Source organism: Suricata suricatta, chromosome 8 (assembly GCF_006229205.1).
Source record: "Suricata suricatta isolate VVHF042 chromosome 8, meerkat_22Aug2017_6uvM2_HiC, whole genome shotgun sequence".
NCBI lineage: Eukaryota > Metazoa > Chordata > Mammalia > Carnivora > Herpestidae > Suricata > Suricata suricatta.
The window spans coordinates 116,260,914-116,285,162 of NC_043707.1; the positions used below are offsets into that span (position 1 = coordinate 116,260,914).

The following is a 24,249-nucleotide window of genomic DNA, read 5'->3' on the forward strand; positions in this document are numbered from 1 at the left end:
ATATATATATATATATATACATACATATATATATATATACATCACTAAAATTACTTGCTAAGTATGGCTCTTGCTCCATTCCACAAATTTTGGTGTTATGTTTTCAGTTTCATATTTAAAAATTTTTCTGTTGAGATGTCTTTCTTTGATCCATTTCTTATTTAAAAGCATATTGTTGGGGCACCTGGCTGGCTCAGTCTGAAAAGCGTGTGACTCTTGTTTTTGGGATCATGAGTTCAAGCTCCATGTTTGGTTTAGAAATTAAATAAATAAACTTTAAAAATGTGTTGTTTACCCTTCAGCAGACTGAAGGACTACCAGGGGAAGGAGGGACATGAGTTAGAAGATATCACAGTCACCCATTCCAGTGTGGATGGCTGACTGACCAGCCTGGTAGCCATAGGGGTAGTGAGTATGATCAAATATGGGATATATTTGGAAAGTTAAGCCATTTGGAAAAATACAAAAAATTAAAATTTAAAAATACTTCTATATCTTCTTTCAGAATGAAAACTCTTATTACCAGCTGTCTATCTTTGTTTTTTTTTTACATATACCCAATATTTTATTTGCTACTTTCTCAAATATGACAAACATTTCTCCACATAAATAAGTTCTGTTCTAAAGCACAATTTTAATAGATACATAAGATTTGATTATGAGAGGCATCAAACTTTACTCATTCTCTATTGTTGGACATTGGGGTTACTTCCAATTTTTCAGTCTTGTAAACACCTGTCACATGTTTATTCTATTAGCTAAACACATGTGTTCCTACTTATTTCTTTAGGATACTTTCCTAGAGGCAGACAAATGGTTTGTAAGTTAATATACATTCATTAATTACCCTCAAAATTATCCTCCTATCAGCAGTTTATGAATACCCTTTCTGTAGCACCCTTATTAAGCATTATCTATCTACTTACCACAGAGTATTATCATTGCATTTAATCTTTGCCTGGTTTCTAGGCAAACAATTTTATCTCATTGCTTTAATTGGCTATTCTTTGATTTTAAGTGAGGTTGAACATTTCCTTGACTGCATCGATTGACTCTTCCCTAGTCATTACTCCGGTCACAGTTCACCTGTGCTGGCATGAAGGCTAGACTAGGTGAGGGGGTGGGGCATTTCTACGCAAGTGACAAACAACCCAACTAACATAATCGAAAAGTCCAAGGGTAGGAAAGCCATATTCAGGTCTAATTGGATTCAGGACTCAAAGGATGTTTTCTGGGCTTCATTTGTCACTGTCGTTTTTAATTCTGGTTTCTACTGTGTTGTTTTTTGGTCTTAGGCTCATTATGGTACCTCTATGGCGGTGGCCATGGCAGAGCTAACTCCTCTTAGCATCATGCAGAGCTGGCAAAAACACCTGCCTCTGCCTGGAAACCACACCCAAAGTCTCAGGCACCCCATTGGTTCTGAGGGCTGAGCCGCCAATCCTGATCCAAGTCGGGGGAGCGTGGGCTCTCATTACTTTGGAGATGGGGCATGTGTTCTGCCCTGGGACTAGGGGTAGAGGCAGCCTCATCAGAAATGGACAGAAAGAAGGAGAATGGGGGGGGGGTCTCAACTGGACATTGAGGTACTATTATCACTTTGGAGCAAAAATAGGAAACTTCTGCCACAGAGGAAGTAAATAGCCCTCCTCTCTCTTTACCCCCTCAGGTTACCTGAAGTCATGAAGGACTCTTTTTCTAATATGTATGGCTCTTGGCTGGGCATGAACAGAGAGTAGCTAACCAGCCTCGTCTTCAGTGTGATGCCATGTAGTACTTATTTATTGATTGCATACAATAGGCAAAGAAATAACCGTGGTGCTAGGGAAGAAGGAGAACAATATCAGTGTTCTTAGATATGGTATCACCTCTCAGTGAGTTTTCACTGAAAGAGACGGACACAAACAGCCATAATTCAAAGTGAAATTGAAGAGAGGTCTAAATGCTGGTGAAATGACCCAGGGAGATTAGATAAACCAGCAGAAAGGGGAACAATCTAGGAAGGCTCTAGAGGGCAGTGCTTCTGCTGAGCCTTCAAGCCTGAGCTGGTTTTCCATAGGTGGAGAGAATGGTGATGACACCCCAGAGCCCACAGCATTCAATATATGGCTTCCAAACCCTTTCTCGCAGAGCGCTGTGCAAATGACGACTTGTAAATTACAGGGAATTAATTGCATCATTTATATTCCCTACAGATCCAAGCCAGATCTGGTCTTAGCCTCTTTAAAGCAAATGGCACAGCCACTTTCCTAGCCTATGGCATATGCGGCTTCTTTTGAAAATTTAAGCTTATTTGGACCCGATGTTGGGGCTCAGCCACCCAGACAGGCACTCTGGCCGATGCCTCAGGTTACCGGGAGTGCCAGGAAGGCAGGGAAGGCAGCACCAGACTGGCCCCAGCTGCATTCGGTCTGATTCTGATTGGGAAAGACTTGTTAGTCAACAACCCTGCTAATAGTTACCGTTTTAAATTTCTCCTGAAATATCGGCAGGAGAAGGCTGCAGGAGAAAAATGAACCTTGAGAGATTATTCACGGACGCAAGGTGCAACCATGCTCACAGCCATGCCAGGTTGTCCTATCAAAGGCTGCTCTGTCCATTCCTGCTCCCCAATTCCCATCAATAACCCACTAACAATGACAAATTGCTACATGACATCCTCACTGTGCAGTTGAGGCTAAGCACCTGATGAGGTGTTTGCAGGAAACCTGACTCCTCTCATTTCCTTTCCTGTTCATATTTCATGGAATCCACAAATATTTATGCAGTGCACACCTCGGGCCAGGCACATAGCAACCAAGGCTGGGAAGGACCCTCCCTCTGTGATATTTAATGTTCTGTCATTCTATGGAGGGACACAGACCCGGAGGAAGAAAAACAGACTTGCCACTCTGTAGCAAGAAAAGCTGCAGAGGAAACAATGGGATGGTGTAAGAGGGATGACTGGGGAGTGAGGGAGGGAGGCTATGTCCTGTTGAATGGTCAAGGGTGAACCAGGGGAAGAATAGTCCAGAAAGAAGAGATGAGCCAGGAATGTGGGGGATGAGGTGAGAGGGCTGGGGGCTGGGCTGTCATGGGCTGAGGGAGGGGTGAAGCTATGGAGCACACGCCATCTTCTTCTCTGGCCTCTTCATCATCATCTTCTCTCTAACCACCATCCCCCATGTCCCCATCCCCTCCCTTGCCTATAGGATTCCTCTCTGTCACCCCTTGGTCTGTATCCTTCACACTCTAGACTTCTGGGAGTCCAAGATTGTGTGTGTGTGTGTGTGTGTGTGTGTGTGTGTGTGTGTGTGTGTGTGTGTTTAAAGTTTGGTTCCTGGCGAAGAGCCAGCGCTATTTCCATCTTGTGTGGAAAATATAGAATTACCGTGAATTATATTGAAAAATTAGATTCATTCACTGCTGTGATAATTTATCTCCCAATCTGTCTCAGAGAGTTAGCAGCTGGTGAGAAAATAAAATGTAATTTAGGCAAAAAAAATCACTTTTAATCTATGTCTGGTGGGGAGAGAGCCTATTAAGTGAGTTTACTCTTTGCCAATCAGGTGGTTTTCTTTTGCACCCCCTCAAATGAAATGTTGTGACGGAGACTAACGGGTGGCTTGCTTCCTTGGATGGGCCCTGCTGACCGTGGGTTGAGAAGTGAGACCCCACTTAAAATTCAGAGCTTCCTAATGAGGCACTCCTCCAGGGGCTCATCTCCCCTGATCCTACAGGACTTGCCCCGCTAAGAGAAGGATACACTTTATAGCACTGGGGTTTTCCATGACAGTCTCTGCCTTAGAAAGGAGGAGAAACAACCCCCAACTTTAAGCCTTATTGATTTAAGGTGTTTGAAATATTCCTCTCCAATTGGTAATGACGGTCATTTTTCTTCTCCAGAGTGCCTGATTATGTGCCCTGGAATTATCCTGACATCACCGCATGAGTCAGAACACTGAGCTAATCGTGCTCTGCCCAGAGTCGAGTCCAGAGCTCCCCATCTCTGTGAGTCAGCCCTCCCATTAGCAGGCCAGGCGAGGCCACTCGGGAACGGCGCGCTCTAGGCTGCACCTTTTGAGACATTGACCAATGCCCCTCCCCACCACATCCTGCAGCATCTGAGCAGGCTTCTCCCCTTCCTTGCAAAAGTCCTGACCTCCCAGGGAAGAGCAGGGCAATGTTAGTGCAACCCACCTGCTTCCTGGAGAATGAATTCCCTGGGTGGCAAGGCTGGAGGGGCTGGGTAGCAGGCACTTGCTGCTTTCCTTTCTTCCTAGCCTAGAATCCTGCACTCCTGGGGAAACTGAGGCATTTCTGAGCAGAAATGTTCTGAACTATAATCAAGAGACCAGGGATCAAGTGGAGGTTCTGCCATTTGCATATCATATGACCTTGGTGGGGAGTCTCCCCTTCACTTGGCTGGAGCTGCCTCTTCTATGAAGTGAGGAGCCTGAGCAAGATGGGTACATTCCCTTCAGCTCGGAGTTTATAAATCCATGAATTTGGAATTTGGGCTACACAGATCTGTGCCCAGCTCCATTCATGCCCCACTGGGCAGAGCAGAGATCTTACATCTGCATGCAAGCCTACCTGGAGTCCTTGCTCAAAAGACAGTGTCTCAGGTGACTTCATTACCCCTTCATTTGGGGAGGGTACCAAGTAGAGGGGCACATCAACTTCTCAGTGGTTGCTTACACACTGGGTGCATCTGACAAGATAACCCACTGGATCGACAGTTGGTTTTCTCCAAGTGACCTAGGGACTCCCCTGCAGCAGCCAGTTGGACCCTCCTGATTGGCAACAGTGACAGGGAGCTGTTGAGGGCCCTCCTAGAAGTCACCTGACCCAGCAGGTGTCACTCCAGACAGAACTGTGCCTCATCCTGTTCCCTAAAGATCTCGACAACTTCTTGAATGTGACCTTTGAGGTCAGGCAAAGAGAGAAAGGTTTGATTTAGATTCAGTTTGAACTTGCAAGAAAGCCAGAGCTGTCATTAGAGATTCCACTTGCCCTCCTTCCCTCCCTCCCTCCAGCCCTGGTCAGGTTAAAATTACCAGTGGAATATAAAAACAGGGGAAAACATACACTGGTGCTGTAAAGTAGGCAAAGCTGATGGAAATGTAGGAGATTTTTGAAAAATAGAAGTCAGGCTGGCCAGATGGAAGGAGCATTGACAGTGTCTGCAAAGGAATGGGCTACATCTATTCACAAATTCAACAAGCACTTACTATGTGCCAAGCACCACTCTAGGCATTGGGGATGCAAGTGAGAACAGGAAAGACACATTCTCTGTTGTCTTGAAGGTTCTGTTCCAGTTTGGGGAGACAGACAGAAAACTAATACATAAAGATGTAAACAGAGTATTTCAGAGAAAGAAGCTCTGAGACCTAACAGAAGGAGTGTGTGGGCAGGCAGGGCCAATAGGTCATCTCTACGGGGGTTAGTAAAGCCTTTCAGGGGAGGTGAGCTTTGGGCTAAGACTTGATAGATAAGAAGAAGCCAGTCATGCAGATGACAAGGGGAAAGATATTCCCAGTGGTTTCTGAGACGGAAGCATCCTGCATGCTGGAGGAACATGGGGAATGGCAGAGTGGCTGGGGTGTGGGGAGGTAGGTGAGGAATAGCACAGAAGAGGGCCAAGAATGTAAGTAGGCCAACCATATAGGGCCCTGAAGGCCAGGGTGAGAAATCTGGGTTTTATGTTGAGTGATGGGGAAACATTGAAGGGTTTAAAGAGAATAAGTAAGCTGGTTTACCAAGCACCTAGTCTATGGAGGATAGATATGGTGCCCTCCGAAGGTAAAACAAGAGACCCTGGCAGAAGTCCACTATTATGAGCCCCTGCCCCTTTTCAAAGGGAAGTGCTGAAGGTAAGGGTGGGTTGTGGGCATGTCAGGGGTCCCTAAGGATCCAGCCAGGGCTCCGGAAGCATGCCAGAGTCATGGAGGCCTCATGTACTGGGAGTCACAAGTGATAGATAGGTTCCTGACTGGGTCTGAGGGAAGAAGAGCCACTGCCCCTTTACTTTGGGACACCTCACCAGAAACAGCCAGACCACCTTTTGGAGCTTAGGCAAAGAGTCTCAAAGCACCTGTGTCTTTTCCTCACCTTCCCTCTTCCTCCAAAATGTAGAGTCTCTGATCACCTAAAATATTACAGTCAACCTGTTCTTTCCTCTTCTCCTCTTTGCCCAAACCTGACAGATTAGAACAGAGGCCAATCTTGACCATCTCAGCCAGAATTGATCTCACCTCTCAATACTGAGCAAACCAGACCTGCCTGGCGAAAGGCAAAGGGGCAGAAAATAACCAGACACAGAGAAAGAAACTAAAGCTCAAAAGAAGGTGTCCATCTGGAATATTGGATAACAGGTCTTCCTAAATAGTAAAATTATGGGAAGGAACGGGAGATAATTTTAGACAACTTTTAATATTCCTCTCAACGAGATTCAAAATGTCATTGCATCTATGAATCTAAAGCAGAAGTTCAGCCATGAAAGTATGAAGAGAGGACAAATTAGGACAAACTGGGTTAGAAGACCATGCTGGGCGAGGGTGAGAAGCCTTAGCTGAGGACAGCTCCATGCTTTCTGGGTCTGCGGTCCTGGACATATTCTAGAGCTCATCAACTTCCTGTGAATTGGGGATTTGAAATAAAGCATTACACAGCTTAAACCAGATACCAGCATAGGATCTGTATTTAGCATGATGCCAGGCCACCAAGAAACACCTGACACACATTATTCTTCTTGAGAAAGTATGCCAAAACAAGATGTGACTGACTGCCTGATGGATAGACCACACTGAGTAGCCAGAACAGCAGGTTAGATTCTGTAGAAAACCAATAGCAGATTAGAAATCAAGTTTAGGGACTCTTCTTTGATTTGAAAGAAAAGTGATAAGAAATGAAAATACCAAGGTGTTTTAAAAAAAAAAGTCCTAAGTCACAGGGCAGTAAATACAAGACAGAGAGAACAAGTTGAGTAGGTGAAAATAGAGCAAATGAGGCTGGATTAATTATTTTTTATAAAATAAGAGACCAGGGTGCCTGGGTGGTTCACTCAGTTAAGCGTCCAGCTTCAACTCAGGTCATGATCTCACGGTTCGTGGGTTCCCGCCCCACGTCGGGCTCTGTGCTGACTGCTAGCTCAGAGCCTGGAGCCTGTCTTCAGATCCTGTGTCTCCCTCTCTCTCTGACTCTCCCCTGCTCACGCTGTCTCTCTCTGTCTCTCAAAAAAATAAATAAAAAACCAAAAAAATTTTAAAAATAAAATAAAATAAAATAAAATAAGAGACCATTTTATTGGATTTCTGCAAACTGAAAGAACCGACTGAGCAACAGGAAAGGAAAATAGACTGACTAGAAACATCCTCGTGGAAATTTTGAATCACAGAGCAAAGAAAAAAGATTTGCTGAAGGTAAGAGAAATATAAAAGAAGTTTATTACAAAGGAAAAAAATCAGGCTTGCTTTAGATCTCTCCACAAAACCAAATAGCCGATGAGAGGCAACACCAGAAGAAATGTATGATGGAAAGTTCTGATTGTCATTCCAGATTATCATTCCTGTGAAGGCAGCAGAAAGGGTTTTTCACACATGAAAAGACTCAGAAGTACACTTCCTATGGGACTAGGATAAAAAAAAAAACATGAAGATATGGCCTAGTGCTTAAGAAGTGAATTAAATATAGAATTTAAGACTGTGTAAGACATAATTTGAAGAAGAGGAAAATGAACTATGAGATGGAGTTAAAGCTGCTTATCTTTAATGGCATTTCACAATATGCAAATATAAGAAATAAACCTGAAAGTAAGTTAGTACTAACTCAGGTTTGAAATCCTGCATTTTTTTTTTTTTTTTGCATTTCTCTGATGACTGAGCCTTGATTGATGAGGTCAAACATCTTTCCATGTGTCTGTTGGCCATCTGTGTGTCTTCTTTGGAGATATGTCTATGTCCTCTGCCCATTTTTAAATTGGATTATTTTGTCTTTTGTTTTGGTTTTTGATTTGTTTTGGTTGGTTTGGTGTTGAGTTGTATAAATTCTTTATATATTTTGGATATGAACTCCTTATTGCATATGTCATTTGAAAATATCTTCTCCCTTCCAGTAGGTCGTCTTTTCGTTTTGCTGATCATTTCCTTTGCTGTGCAGAAGCCTTTTATTTTGATGCAGTTCCAGTAGTTTACTTTTGCTTTTGTTTCCCTTGCCTTCAGAGACATACTTGTAATAGCCAAGGTATGAAAGCAACCCAAGGGTCATTGATAGATGAACGGATAAAGAAGACATGGTATGTATATACAATGGAATATTACTCAGCCATAAAAAAGAATGAAATCTTGGTATTTGCAACAACATGGACGGAGCTAGAGAGTATTATGCTAAGTGAAATAAGTCAGTCAGAGAAAGACAAGTACCATATGATCACTCATAGGTGGAATTTAAGAAACAAAACAAATGAACAAGGGAAAAAAGAGACCAAAGAAACCCCACTCTTAAATATAAAGAAGAAGCTGATGTTTACCAGAGGGAAGGTGGGTGGGGGGTAGGAGAAACAGTTGAAGGGGATTAAGAGTACACTTATGATGAGCATTTAGCGATGTACAGAATTGTTGAACCCTTATATTGTACACCTGAAACTAATATAACACTGTATGTTAACTATATGTTAAACTACATGTTTTAACTGTATGTTAAAAATAATAATAAAAGGTTATTTCAATTTAAAAAAGAAAAAACCTGCATTTCTTTTAAAAAGTTTTTATTGAGGTATGATTGATGTATAACATTACATTAGTTTCAGGTGCACAATGTAATGATCTGATATCTATATATGTTGTGAAATAATCACCACAACAAATCTAGTTAACATCCATCACCACACATAGTTACAAAAATGTTTTTCTCGTGCTGAGAACTTTTAAGTCTACTCTCTTGGCAACTTTCAAATATGCAGTACAATATTATTAACTATAGTCACTATGCTACAGCATACCCTCGTGGCTTATTTATTTTGTATTTGGAAGTTTATGCCTTTTGACCCTCTTTACCCATTTCACACACTCTCCACACTCCTGTCTCTGGCAACCACCAGTCTGTTTTTGATATCTATGAGTTTGGTTTGGTTTTAGATTCCACATATAAGTGACTACATATGGTATTTGTACTTATTTCGCTTAGCATAATGCCCTCAAGGGCTACCCATGTTGTTGCAAATGGCAAGATTTCCTTTTTTTATGGCTTAATCATATTCCATTTATACACATATCACATCTTCTCTATCCATCTATCTACCGGTGGACACTTAAACTGGTCCCATGTGTTGGCTGTTGTAAATAATGCTGCAATGAGCAAAGGGGTGCACATGTCTTTTCAAGTTAGTGTTTTCATTTTCTTTGGATAAATACTCACAAGTGGGATTACTGGATCATGTGGGAGTTCTGTTTCTAATTTTTTGAGGAACCTCCATACTGTTTTCCAGAGTGGCTGTACTAGTGTGCATTCCCACCAGTAGGGCACAACTATTTCCTCAAAAATAGTTGTTATTTCTTGACTTTTTGATAATAACCAATCAGCCAAGTTCTTTTTTAAACTGAGGAATGGGGGTGATAGGAAAGAAGCCAAACTTTATTCGATTTTTCATCTTTTCACAAGGAAGTATTGATAAAGGGTTTCTTTTTTGACATGAAGTAGGGAGAAGTTGGCCAGTTTTACACTGGAAAACAACTTCTTAGGACAAAAAGAGGGTGGGAATTACAAATTCAGCAGAAAAGAACAGAAAAAAAATGCATTTCCAGAGAGCAACAATAAAACAGAACAAAGAAAATAATATGTAACCATGAAAACAAAAGTTTAAAATAACAGAAATAAAGCCACCTATTTTTTCATTGTGAAAACAGCTATGAATGAGCTCAGCTCCTTTGTTAAAATTAAAAGACTCTCAATGAAATAATGAATTGAAGTCCATAAAGTTTACATTGCAGGAAAGCTAAAACACTGCTCTAGGATGTAAAAGAAAGTGAATTAATGACAAAATATACCATGTTCCTGGATAAGCAATCTTAACATCTTAAAGATTCAACTTATTTCTAGTTAATTCATAAATAAAATATCATTCTAATAAACACGCAAATGGAATTTTTTGGAACTTGGCAAAATTGTTTCAAGTTATTCCACAAGAATAAACATGGGAGAAATCAAAGCAAAAATTTTAAAAAATGAGACAGTGGAGTAAAGGAGACACTTATATTTTTTATATTAAAACATATTTTAAAGGTGCATTAATTAAGAGAATGTGTATGGATATAAAAATGAAGATATCATTTCTATATGCTAAAAACCCCAGAACAGATCCACATAAATAAGGCAGCATCTTATGCAGTTGGGTAAAGAATAAGTTATTCGGGGGCGCCTGGGTGGCTCAGTCGGTTAAGTGTCCAACTTCAGTTCAGGTCATGATCTCACAGTTCGTGGGTTCGAGCCCTGCTTGGGGCTCTATGCTGACAGCTCAGAGCCTGGAGTCTGCTTCAGATTCTATCACCTTCTCTCTCTGCCCTTCCCCCACTTGCATTGTGCACTTACTCTCTCTCTAAAATAAATAAACATTAAAAAAATTAAAAAAAAATTAAGTTATTCAGTACATCATAGTGAAATAAATTGCTAATTATTTGCAAATTAATAAAAAATTGCATCACACCCTCATAGCCCATACCTAATTGAAAACCAGATGGATTAAAAGATAAATGTAAAGGTAAAATCGTAAAACAACTAAAATAAAATAAATGTAAAACAGGGATAAATGTTTCCTTGATCTCTGGGCAAAGAAGGGATTTCTAGGCCCAGGAAACAAAAGAAGATAAAAAACACAGTAGAAGAAAATGTAGGACCTCATTATATAAATATAAATATAATAATAATAACTACTTCTCTTTTTTAAAAAGCCCATAAATGAATGAAGTTAGAGGAGAATAAACAAGACAAAACCAATGTTTACACACACACACACACACACACACACACACACACACATTAATATCTTGACTATATAGAAATTAATATTAACTAGAAAAATATAAGCACCAAATAGGAAAAACTGGGCAAAATACACAACCTGATGAATTACAAATAAAGAAACACAAGTGGTCAGTCAATATGAAAATCAACCAATATCAACCTCATTAGTAAATAGATATTCATTTTTTAATAATAGTTTATTGTCAAATTGGTTTCCATATAACACCCAGTGCTTCTCCCCACAAGTGCCCCCCACCATTCAAATAACATGCCTATCAAACTGAAAAAGATTAAAATATATACAATTACTGAATGCTGGAGAAACTCCAAGAAATAGGCACTCTTTTATCCAGGGATGGAGGTTTTAGCAATATACATCAAAATCCTTAAAAACTTCAAAATCAGGTATCCCATTCCTAGGAATTTATCCTAGGTAAACATCCAAGGATTTGCACTAAGATTTACCTGAAAGGATGATCTTTACAGCTTTTTAAAGGCAGGTCAGGATTGATATAACAAAAGTAACATCTATTTATTGAGCACATAAAATGCCCAGGCACTCTGCCAAGCACTCCACATGCATTATCTCATTTTATCCTCAAACAGCAATGTGACATCCCACCCATCCTTACCTCTGTTTTACAGATAAGGGGGTGAGGATTAGAATGACTTCAATGCCCAGAGAAGGATGGGTACATGTACCATGGAACAAAATTAATATGAGTGTAGTATAGCTAGGCAAAACCTTATTTCTGAGAGAATTAAAGGGGCTTCACTAAATGCTCACAGTACATTTTAAGTGTGTGTGTGTGTGTGTGCTTGTGAAAGAGAGAGAGAGAATAGGGTACCAAACATGTACCCATTTGGAGAAAAACATGTAGAACATATGTATCTCCCTAGGAGTGAGGAGAGAGGGTGAAAAGTAGTAAAGAGGGGAGAGATGGAGAGGGGGCAGGAGGAAATGGGGAGGGCCTGGAGGAAGAGGGAGACAGTGGGAGAGGGAAGCGGCGTGGGGGGAGAGAAGGCTGTTAACAGTGGTTTTCTCCATCTAGGTTATAGAAGGATGATAATACTAATTTTCTTCTTTTTATTATTGTCTTCAAATTTTCTTCAATGCACATGCAATTTTCAAATAAAATAGAATTTTATTCAAGGGGGGGCAGATAATTGATGTCATTTCAAAGGTCTTTTCAATAGAGAAACAGGATTGTTTTCAGATTTACAGCTGAGCCCTAATGGTTTATCCAGGGTTGCCAGGCCACTAAAGTTCTCAGAGCTACCTGATCGTAGAAGAAGAATAGGGCTGATTTATTTATCCTGGAATAATTCTACCCTTCAGTCCAGAGAGACTCTGGCTTAAAAGACATTCCTTAGATCACTAAGTCCTCCCTCTGGCTAAGGGTTTTGTTCTGAGGCTGAAGCCCTGTGCATTTTCCAGCTAAATATATATGTTTTCATGTTGCATAGTGATATGTCTGAATGCTTCCAACTCCATGCTGTTCTGGATGGAGAGACAAATTCCACTGATAATCTCCTGAATTTCCACAAGCCAAGGTTTTCACTAATAGGGAAGAAAATCCTAAGATTTCCTGGTCTGGTCATTGTGGCAAGGTAAGTGGGCTGCCGAGAGAGGGGCTTAAACTTACAAGGGGGTGTTAGCTCAAGTCTGGCTGACTTTGGGAATGCAGCCACAATGATGACCACTGGTGGAGGGGTCCCAGTATGCCCAAGGCCAAAGCCCATAGCCTGGAGGGCTCCTTCCAGAAAGACAGAACTTTAGAAATCTTATAGGGAATGGTCAACACGTCAGAGAAATAAAAGGCTGCCTCCCTCTCACATAAGGCAGAAGAATACTAAAAAGTCTCCTGCTGACAATATGTGGTTCTATTGGGTCTTTTCATTCACCTACTCATTCATTCATTCATTCATTCATTCACCCATTCATTTGTCCAAGAAACATCTATCAAACATTTGAAATGTGCCAGACACTGGAGACATAGAGATGGACAAAAACAGCTAAAATTCCTGCTTTAATGGAATTTTACAGCCTGACAGAATTAGATACACAATAAACATGTACATACATAAACATAAGGGTCAACAATCAAATAATGCAGTAATTTCAGATAGGGGCAACTGCTCAGAAGAAAATAAAACAAGGTAATGAGATGAAAGGGATTAGGGATCACGTTCTAGATGGCCATGGAAGGCCATGCTGACAGCCAAGCCGAGATGAATGAGCAGGAGAAGCCAGCTGTCCTAAACAGCACAAGGCTTCCTTTTTCCCCTAGCCTATGCCTATCTACCAGGCCCATCACCCCCGGGAAAACCTGGGGGACCTGGCTATGTTGCTGTCTTCTTCCCAGAGCACCCAGACTGTTCCACACAAACCATCAGACTGTTCTCCCATGGATGCATGTAGGTGGCTATGCACACACACACACGCGTGCGCGCACACACACACACACACACACACACACACACACATGTCCTGCCCTTCCACTAAGCTATGTGGTCAGTGGGTAAGCTAGGGCTGTATCCTGCTGGTCAGTCTACAGCTAAGGGTTCTGAGTTCTTCCCAAGCACTGTCCCAGATTCCTTTATGCTGCCGCTTATTGAGCTGCTCCTTTACCTGAATAACCCAATGTCCTGTGCTCTGTACATCTAGAACCAAATTCATTACTTTCCCACTCCCCAAGCCTGCTCCTCCTGTTTCCTGTTTCACTGACATCTCAGCATGTATTTCTTTAAGGGTCTGTCTCTGGCAGGATCAATGATGTGATTAAGCAGTTTGTGCACTGCACAAAGGCCAAGAAGATGAGTAGAGGCTGAAACCTAAACTGTACTCTCAGTAATCCACTGGATCTAGCATGGATCCTTTGGATTCCTCCAAAGGAAAGGGCGCCTTTCTTTTGCCCAACCGTGCACCACAGGTTGCTTTTGCCAGAGAAGGTAGCTTTTCTAATGGGTACAAAGATGCCAGCTTTCTGGGTCCCAGCTCTCCCCTTTAGTGTGATCTTTCCAGCACACCTTTTATTCCAAGTCAGTCAATATATATTGTTTTAACATTAGAATGCACTGGGACTTTTTAAAAAAAGTTATTTATTTTGAAAGAAAGAGAGGAGAGAGAGGGAGAGAGAGCAGGAGAAGGACAGAGAGAGGGAGAGAGAAAGAGAATCCTAAGCACACTCTGCATCATCATCATGGAACTCAACAAGGGGCTCTAACTCATGAACTGAGAAATCATGACCTGAGCCCAAACCAAGAGTCAGATGCTTACCTGACTGAGCCACCCAGGTGTCCCAGTTAATATTTCATCTACCTATACCTTCTCCAACCTTCAAGATCATTAGAAAGTCCTCCTTCTTCCAGGAAGTTCTCCCGGTACCTGCGCCCACAGGAACCTCTCTCCAGAAGCCATAGCACAGGCTACATGCACTGCTCTCCTCTCCTTGCCTGTACCTTCCATTAAGTGAGTCTTGCCACCCCAACTGGTCTGGGGGTTTGCAAAGCCTGGGTCTGTGTGTTGGGTCTCAGGGCAGTGCAACAAGTAATGCATGGATCCTGGAAACATCAAACATGCTCCCTCTACCTGCACGTGGGATTCTCCACATGGCACTGTTTTCCAGTGTGGTTTCTGCAAATTGTCTGCACCAGAGGCAAGTGTTCTTTGGCCCACGTTGGATGTACTGCATCAGAGACTCTAGGGAGTAGGTCTCTGGAATTTGAATAATCAAGAGCCTCTCAGGTGGTTCCTCCACACACCGAAGGGTGAGAACCACTGTTTGTCACATAAAATCTCCAGAGAAAAGAGCACCATGAAATGGAAGGACCCCGCTAAGAGGGACCCTGCAGGTCACCAGGGGGTGGGTCATTCTTCCTCACATTCTCCCTACATGTTTCCAGCCCTTGGAGGAATGACAGACACCTCTGAGTGCTGACTACTGGAGCCTGTTTGTTTGTTTAGAGAGAGAGAGAGAGAGAGAGAGAGCGCACAAGTGGTAGAGAGAGAGAGAGAGAGAGAGAGAGAGAGGGAGAATCTTATTCACGCTCCACATCCAGCATGGAACTCAACATGGGACTCAATCTCACAGATCATGAGATCATGACCTAGGCTGAAATCAGGGGTCTGATGCTTAACCAACTGAGCCACTCAGGCACCCCTGCAGCCCTTTTTGAGTTGTATAAAAAAGCAAAGCCAAGACATATGAAGAGTATGTAGAATGCTATAATTTGGTACAGATAGTTAAATGATAGATGAATGAAATGGATGGATAGGTGGATAGAGATACATATGCACATGTTTGTATGTGCATACAGTATCTCTGGAAGGATACATAAGAAAGTATTAATGGAGGTTGCCTCTAAGGAAAAGAACTTGTAGGTTGGGGTAGTTGAGAAAAAAGTTTTCCTTATATATGTTTTATGGCCTTTAAATAAAAACAATAATTGTGCAATACAAAATGTCTCCCATACTGGTATAGCAAACCATTATATAATGAGTACCATGTGCCAGACACTGGATTGTGTGGCTTTTTCCAATTTAACAATCCTAAGAAATAGACACTATGATTCTTTTGCCCAAGTTCAAACCAGTAATGACAGAATAAGCACTTAAATTCAGGTATTCTGACTCCAGAGGCCCTGCCCTTGACCCTTGGGCTGCACTGCAACTTGGGCCTCCAACCCTGGACTGGTCATTGGGAGAAGTTCATCTGTACTTTGGATCTAGCAGGATCCATAAAATTCCTGACCCAAGTATTTTCTTCTCTCTCCTCAGCTGATGGGCCAATTATAATTCCAGGCACAGAGCTCCAACCCATGTGTAGACTATCTAAAAGTGAATGAATGAATGAATAAATGAATGAAGTCAATCAGTAAAGCAGGAGACCAGTCAGCCAATGGATCACGTTCTTTGAAAAGGTCATTATAAGGGAGACCTCTCTGACAGATGAGAGTGGCTAGGAGAAGGTGAGGGGGCACCTCCATGTGGAGGTGGAGGAAGTGTAGAAACACAAGGCAATGAAGAGAGGTCAGTGTGCCTACAGTACAGACACACACAGAATGGTTGGAGAAGTAAGCAGGGGGCAGCTCGTGCAGGGATTTACAGATTTTGAAATGTGTCCCAAGAGCCACTGGTGGCCATGGAGGGACTTTAGCAGCGCAATGACTTTCCCAGTCAGGCAATAAAGTGAGGTGTCAGCACTTGGGCACTGCCCTTCATGGAGGCTGCTTGCAGTTCAAAGGCTTATGAAAGAAATGAATGGTGATGGGGAGTGATTCTGTCTCCAGCACACAAGTGAGGAGCCCCAGAGGATACCCAGGAGTGCCTGGAGGGGGTCTTAGAAAAGAGCATGCTAAAATTCCCTGCTACTAACTAATGTTCTGGTTCCAGCCTCTGTCCAACCCACCCCCTAGTAGGCCTGGACTTGGGCTTTTCTCCAGTTGGAATCTTAGCCAAGAACTGGCCTTCCAGATGGTAGCCTGATTCCCCAGGATTCTGAGTCCTGGGGCCAGTGCTGGGAGAGGTGAGGAGGCCAGGCACAGACATGTCAGTGCCTAACAGTCCTTGAGTCTGCAGCCAGCCAGGCTTCTGCTGGAGTCATGAGGACAAAGAAAATTGAAACACATAGTCGCCCAGGGAGGAGATAGAAAAAGTAGAGCCCATCCAGGTCCATGCAGCCCTTCAGCCAGAAACACTGCTCTGGCCTTGGTGTTTGACTCACACTTGAGCTCTTCTCAAGGCCCCTGCTGCATCCAAGAATCCCACAGCCCACTTCTTTGCAATCACCTTGCCCAAATCAGGCAGCTGGGACACGATTGTAGGCGTGAGGCTCAGGGAGACGTCAGTTCAGCTCATTGCCAGCTGTTCTGTCAGTCCTGCAGCTACAGACAGAGTCTTCACTTGTGCGACACACGATCTGTGTGAGAAGACAGACCTTGGAGAAAGGACCCTCTGACAGAGTGTTAACAAGTGCAATGACAGGTCAGATAGGAGACTTGAGACAGAAGGAAACATTTGAGCTGAACTTTGAAGATTGAATAGAACTTTGAGGGAACAGGAAGGGGAAGAGCATCGGAGGCACGGGGAGGGAAAGGCTAAAGAAAGTCAAGGAGGCATGAATGTCCTCACTGTGTTTCAGAAACAGACGAGCAGAGTGATGAAGTCGGAGGACTTTGAAGCCAGACTGCTAAGGTTGGAAGCTGACAGCCACTTACCAGCTGTGTGACTCTGGGCATGTGACTTACCTCTCTGTGCCCGTTTCTTCATTATTTAGTGGGGGGAAAGGCAGTACTAATAGTATTGACTTCATAGGGTTGGAGTGGTAATTTCAAAAGTTACTATACGTGAAGTTTTTAGGAGAGTGTCTGGCACGTTAAGCACTACGGAAGCAGTTACTATTACTGCTATTGTTATTGCCGTCATCTTTGAAGGGCAGCCCAGGGTGCATTTAAGTGAGGCTACAGGCAGATGAGTGGTCAGAAACCAGAACTACAGAGGGAATGGCAGACCAGCAAACATTTCAACCCTCCTCTTCCACAGTGACTCTCCAGAGCAGGCCAGAGGTGCAGATAAGGGGAGGCTTAACACATCCCAGTGCCCTGGACCCAAGGAACAGAAGCTCCCACAGAGCCGGAGCCCCAGGTTCAACCCCTGCTCTGGCCATCTGGCAGGCTCAGTGTATACTCCAAAGATGACTGAATCTGCCTCCTTTCTATATAGAGGGCTCCCAAGGACAAGGATTGTGTCTATCCACAGCTATCTCCTCAGCTCTCCAAACTGCATTCTGTTGTTGTAGTAGGCAGAATAATGGTTCCCCCCAAATGTACACGTCACAACCCACAGACTGTGAATATGGTAGGATATATGGCAAAGGGGATTAAGGTTGCTGATCAGACCTTGAGAAGGGAAGATTACTGGACTTTGCACATGGACGCAACGTAATCATTAGGGTTCTTGTAGGTGGAAGAAGGATGCAGAAGATCAGAGTCTGAGAAAGATTTGAAGATGCAACTCTGCTGGCTTTGGAGATAGAACTCCAAACCAAGAAATGAGGGCAGCATGTTGGACTTGGAAGAGGCAAGGAAATGGATTCTCCCCCAGAGCTTCTTGAAGGAAATGCAACCCTACTGGTGCCTCAATTTTAGCCCCGTGGAAGCCGGTTGGGATTTCTGATCTTTTCTGAACTTTTGTAAGATTAATATACTTGTGTCACTTTAAGCTGCTAAACTTGTGGTGGTTTGTTATGGCAGCCATAGAAAACTAATGCAATTGGTGCTCAATAAACACTGGTGGAATCATGACATTACACTGGATCAGAAAGTTGTCTGAAGAATGGGGAAGGAAGGAAACACATCTGGGGGGGGGTGTCTCTTCCAGGCCACAGGGAGTCTGCTGAACCATCCCTAGATGCTCTACCTGCCTGCATCTGTAGTGACAGGTGTTTGGGTCCCCATGCTCACTGGTGTTCTCCCACCGACAGTGCTGGATCCACAGTGCCAGTTCCTGGCTTGAGAGCTTCTCCCTTTCCAGTCTGCCTATAGACCAGTCTTTTCTGCAGTGTTGTTTCTGTTTTTCAAAATTATAAATTAATGTATGCACTGCTGAATGTTTCCCCTGCAATTCAGAGACATTTATAACATGAAAATAGAAGTCTCTCTGCACCCAACCCTCATTTCTGATCTTCAGAGATAAATGATTGTTATCTCTGAGGATTCTTTTGAAATTTTTCTACATGAATACCAACATGTAGTTACATATTTCTTTGTGTATGGACATATGTGCACACAAACACACACACATAAAGTATTTTGACACAAGATGAATCACGCTGTAAATATTGTTCTGCAGTACTGCTTTGTTCATGTTAAATCTTGGAGGCCTTCTCCTGTTGGTACATATAAATACACTTCATTCTTTGGAATTGTGTAGTAGTCCACTGTGCCATAATTTCTAGAACTTTTGCCACAACGGCATTAAGGCAGATTGGTGTGCAATATAACAGATTCTTTAATATTTAATTACATTCTCCCAAGACCACACATTCAAGGGCTTTTTGTGACTTTTACAGACCCTGAGTACTCACTGAAGTACACCCACATTTCACATCAAATATAAATTTTTGTTGTAAAAACTGAAAGGATTTTTATGATTTTTGCTTTTGAAACAATTTGGCTCTGAGTAGCTTAATTTAATTTATGGTTGACTACAATTTCTCAGCAATCATCATGCAGACTCAGGAATTCTCACAAAGTGAGACACTCTAACCTGAAAATAGTTTGTGATGACATTTTTATGGACATTAAATTTAATAATCAATGAATATGACCTAATGTTACTCTTCACAGACATTTAAGTAAACACTTATTAATTTTTGTTTTGCTGACTTCTTTTTGTATTTTAAGGCCAACTGTAGTCTTTGTCAGACCTCATATTTGTGTTAGGGCTTTGGGAAGATTGCATTTCCTAGAGATGATGAGTAGAGTACCCAAGGGGAAAAAAGCCTTATTCCCAGTATCCCTTGGTCACTGCTTGGGCTCCCCTGTGAGGTGAAAGGGCAGGAGAATTTAGGTGTGTCTGGGCAGGGAGCTCACAGGGGTCCCACAGTTGGCATTTCTCAAGATCTGAGGCAGCAGAACAGTGTATGTACTGGAATGGGTCATAAAGAGGAACCAGAGTCACAGCTAAAGAGTCAAGGGAAAAAACCCAAGGTTGGTCTTTTATGAAGGGAAGGAAGTCAGGACTTGAGTGGCCCCCAAATTCCTCATCCACATATTCCAATGTTATCTCTGAGAGGCTTGTTTTATTCATTGTTATGGGGAGAGTCTCCTTCATCTCCCTCCAAAGGGATGGCCAAATCTTCAAGGCCAGGGGTCTCTAATTTTATGCTCTGCCTACTGTGAAAGCAGAGCAGGGGTGCCTGGGTGGCTCAGTTGGTTAAGCAGAGCAGGCAACGGATGGGCAAATGAGGGGTCTCCATCAGGAGGTAAATGTCCCCATCTGCATTGCTCTACATGTGAAAATGTCATACTGATCAGAGAAGTAAGTGTTCAGGAGGGAAGGGCAACATAATGACAGAGACAATTTGGCATCTCATTTGATTTCCTCACACAAAAAAAATTAACATTTTTGAAAAGACTGACTTTCTCCATGGAAATTCCTCTCCAATGTAAGCACTTGCTCAATGATGGGCTGTTATAAATGCTTATGATTATGAGGATGAGATTTCTATAGCATCAGATGCTGTTATTACTTTGAATGAAATCACTGTGAGGACAATTTCAGGTCCTACAAGCAGCTCTTAGCTTTAAGAAGTCCCTGTGGATCAGAACACAATTTTCATAGCTCAGTAACACAGGCAGCCAAGGAGCTGGGCACAGCCATGGGGGGGTGGTTGGGGAAGGAGGCCAAAGGCATGGGATGCTATGTGACCAAGACAAGATAGAGATGTGTAATCCTATCTCTTGGGTTGTCCCACCTGGGATAGGGAAGAGATCACAATTTCAGGCACACACAGTATTTACCTAGTTCAGTTTTTATAGACTCTATGGCACTCCCTGGAAGCTTTTTGCCAAGGTCTATGTGTACCACGTGTGTGTGTGTGTGTGTGTGTGTGTGTGTGTGTGTGTATTCTCTCCTCCCCTTACTTCCTCATCTCAGCTTGTCTTTAGAACATCTTAATGACCATGTCAACCCCATGCTTATAACCCTTCAGCAGCTCTCTATAAATATTTAATAAAAGTTTCCATTTCTTAACTGAAATGACAAAGCCCTTCATGACCTGGTTCCTTCCTGTTTGGTCTGCCAGTCCACGCCAACCCCACCCCTCTAACTCTAGAGAGGACCAGTCATTCTCAAAGGCATCCTGCCAGCCCATGCCAATGCACATGCCTTCCATGGCTTGCATGCCCTCTCCTTATTCCCTGGCATGTGACTGTATCAAGGTGACAGTGATATTATTGATAGAAAGATGCCAGCAGCCAAGGAAAAGAAAATGAGTTTTTTTAATCTAAGTTAAAGGATACAGCTAACTATACAGAACAGGGGATGCAGCAGTGGCCCATCCAAAAGGGCAGTAGTTTAAGGATCTAGTTTAACTGCTGTCACAGAGAGATCCAAATTCCCAATGCATCCTTCAAACCCAATGCAAACCTTACCTCTTCAGCCTTCCTTGGTCTTATTTGTTGCCTGCTGCCCAAACTCTGGCTTTCCAAAGAAACTGCCACATTCTTGCACCACTTACCTGTGCAGGTCAACAAACAAGTCTGGAAGCTTGGGGAGGGCAGGTGATCTGTCATGTGCTTTTTTACTCCCCAGACATTACCTGGCACACCGCAGGTGCTCAGTGACTATTTGATAAGCATCTGGACTGTTTTGGTTGGGGAGTGGGAAAGGCAGCAGCCAAACTAGTTGATATGTGCCACCTGGATGACGGGGGCCTGCCATGGACTTGGAGGTGTGCCCTTGGAGCTGCCTCCCTGCTTCTGGGCTTATCTCCAAAATGAAGCCAAAGGAATTTTCTGTAGCACATAACTGGCCGTGTTACTCCTCTTCTTAAAAACCTTCCAAAGGTGTGCTGAAGGCTAGCTCAGAGCTTGGAGCGTGCTTCCGATTCTGTGTCTCCTTCTCTCTCTGTCCCTCCCCCTCTCATGCTCTGTCTCTCTCTCTCTATCAAAAATAAATAAAACATTTAAAAATTTTTTTTAAAAGCCTTCCAAAAGTCCCTATTACTTTGAGGTTAAAGTCTGAACACTTCCAAGTGGCCTCCATGGAAGGATTGCTATATTTAGCAAATCAAATAGGACACCCAGTTAAACTTGAATTTCAGGTAAATGGTAAGTAATTTTGGTATAATTATGTCCCATGCAATATTCGGGACATATAATAAAAAGACTTGTTGTTTATCTGAAATTCGAACTGAATATCTTGAATTTTACCTGGCAACCCTATCTGCAAAATCTTTGGTCCTGCCATCTTTTGCATTTTCTACCCTCAATAAGCCTCTGCCTCAGCTCTGTGAAACCCCCTTCAGTCCCTCCATTTCTTCCTCTGTACTTACTCCCATGAAGAGCAAATGAGTTAAGACCCATAAAGTACTTAGAATAGTCCTAGAACAGCCCCCATTCTGTTCAGTCCATGGGAGGAGACACTGAAGTTTTGCTGTTAACACCCATCCTGTTGAGCACTTCCATCCCACCTCATTGCCCTACGTTGCCAGACTAGCTCTTACCCATCCTAGAGCATGATGATGATCTCAGATCATCAAGGCTCCACCTTAAGAAGCTTTCTCCAGCCACACTTTGGACAAGATTGGGAGTATATGCCCTCAAGCACCCTGTACTTACTCTATTACAGCTCTTATCCCCATGTGTTATAATTTCTTAGTAGTGATAAGTAGTTTAAGTAGTATAAGTAGTTTCTGTTTCTGTACCAGACTATAACTCCCAGAAAGGAAGGGACTGTGTCTCTCTTGTTCACATCTCTGCCTTTGGTGCCAAGCATAGCACTTAGAGTAGGAGGCATTACCCAGGACATCCTGAATGAAGAAATGGCACTCTGCAGCCCCTAAATTATTCAGGAGATAGTTTCCTAGATAACTCAATCCCTGTGTGGTCAAGGTCAAGAGAGAGTCTCATGCTGCCCAGTTGGGGTGCCTATTCCACGTGGGGTACTCATTCCCAGGCCTTGTAGAAAGGAGGCAGAATAGTAGAGTTTCCAGTGTGGCTCTGTGTCACCATCTGAAAACCATGTTTGACATCAGGAAAGTTACTTCTGTACTTTAAATGCTGTGTCTTCACCTGAGATGTGAAGCTATTAAATCCATGTGGACAGACTGGGGGCGGGGGCAGTGATGAACTCTGCTCATTCTGGTGAGAGGGCCTGGCACATAGCAGGTACGCAGCAAAACGCTGTTCCCTCTTGCAGTAGGCTGACCAGGGCCTCTTTCCTTCAGAGGAAATACAAAATTTGGAAGTAGGTGACTGACACCTGGTAACGTATTCAAAGCAATGTATTTTGGTTTCAGATCAGAACCAAGAAACCCCACACTTTAAAGATGAGAGAGGGAAAATGTGGACATGAGAGAGGAGGGAGGGAGGGAGAGAGAGAGAGAGACAGAGGTAGAGAGAGAGAGGGAGGGAGGGAGGGAGGCTACGTGTAGGGCTTGAGAGAAAGAAAAAAGAGTCTGGCAGCAGCAGTTCAATCATCAAGGTGAAGACTTAAAAGATGATTGATTTTCCTCCTTGATGTCCATGTTTCAAGGACCTTGAGGGATTCCTCCTGGGAAATCAACTTTGAGGCTCATCTCTTGCACCAAGTCATTTCCTCTGAGCTCTGTCTCCAGTGGCTCCCAGACTCTGGGAAGGGAAGAAACATCAGTCTCTGGAGATCAGTAGCCTGACTTTGGGGCCATCCCTACTCTTGCCCTGTAGCCCGATGGTGTCCAGAGCACTGAGGTTGGAGTACCTGGATTCAACCCCAGCTGCCTGGCTGTGTGGTCTTTGGTGAGCAGCTTCACCTGTTTGATGGACAGTTGCGGGATAACCTCCAGGGGACACCAGTGAGGGGTCTTGAAGAGCAGAGATACTCAGACAGGATAGGGATGAGCCAGATGTGTCCCGAGGACACAGATAGGGACATGTGTCCTCAGGACACTCAACGTCAGCACGAGACAGCAATGTTTTCCAAGGTAGAGTGAAAGGAGCAAGAAAAATAAAGAGGTGGAGGTGGGTTCAGACTGAGAAGGGAGTGGAAAAAGTAAAAAGGTCCATGCTTGCTGGGAGGTGGGAAGGTACATGATAGAGGGTCTGGAATGCCCAAGGCCCAACTTTATCTGTCTCTGGTTGACTTGGGCAAATCTGGCTTAAAGGTCTATGGGAAGGTCATCAGTGAGACTATGACACTACAAGAATGACATGAAGATTACATGAGGTAGTGAATGGGAAGTTCTGTCACACAGGGCTAGAAAAATGGTCTGAATTAGAAGAAAAATATGAGTCAAAGGACCAAAGAATAGAATTGAAATTTATCTTCCCTGCCTCAGAGACCTGGATTCTCTGCTGGACTCCTGGACACCTCAGAGCTCCTATGACAAGTGTGGCCAGAGCTGACCTGTCCCAGGCAGCAGCCAAAGCTAAGTCTTCCCTACCAGCAGCCCCTACAGCAGTATTGGGCTCTTTATCTGATTTCCTAAGGCAACCAGGACCCATGGACCAAATATGACCCGATATCTATTTTTGCAAATAAAGTTT

At 43.1% G+C, this 24,249-nt stretch overlaps 1 long non-coding RNA gene across 3 annotated transcripts in view; it reads right to left on the minus strand.

Annotated features, from left to right (window-relative positions):
- The window catches only part of LOC115299789, a 51,531-nt gene that overhangs the window by 13,620 nt on the left and 13,662 nt on the right, over positions 1–24,249 (minus strand). For 2 of the 3 annotated variants that reach the window (XR_003912338.1, XR_003912336.1), the window contains one exon: positions 23,112–23,355. The exons of the other annotated variant lie outside the window; for it this stretch is intronic. This is a non-coding gene — a long non-coding RNA (uncharacterized LOC115299789). Of the gene's footprint in view, positions 1–23,111; positions 23,356–24,249 lie in introns of those variants that run through there. 3 annotated transcript variants of the gene reach the window in all.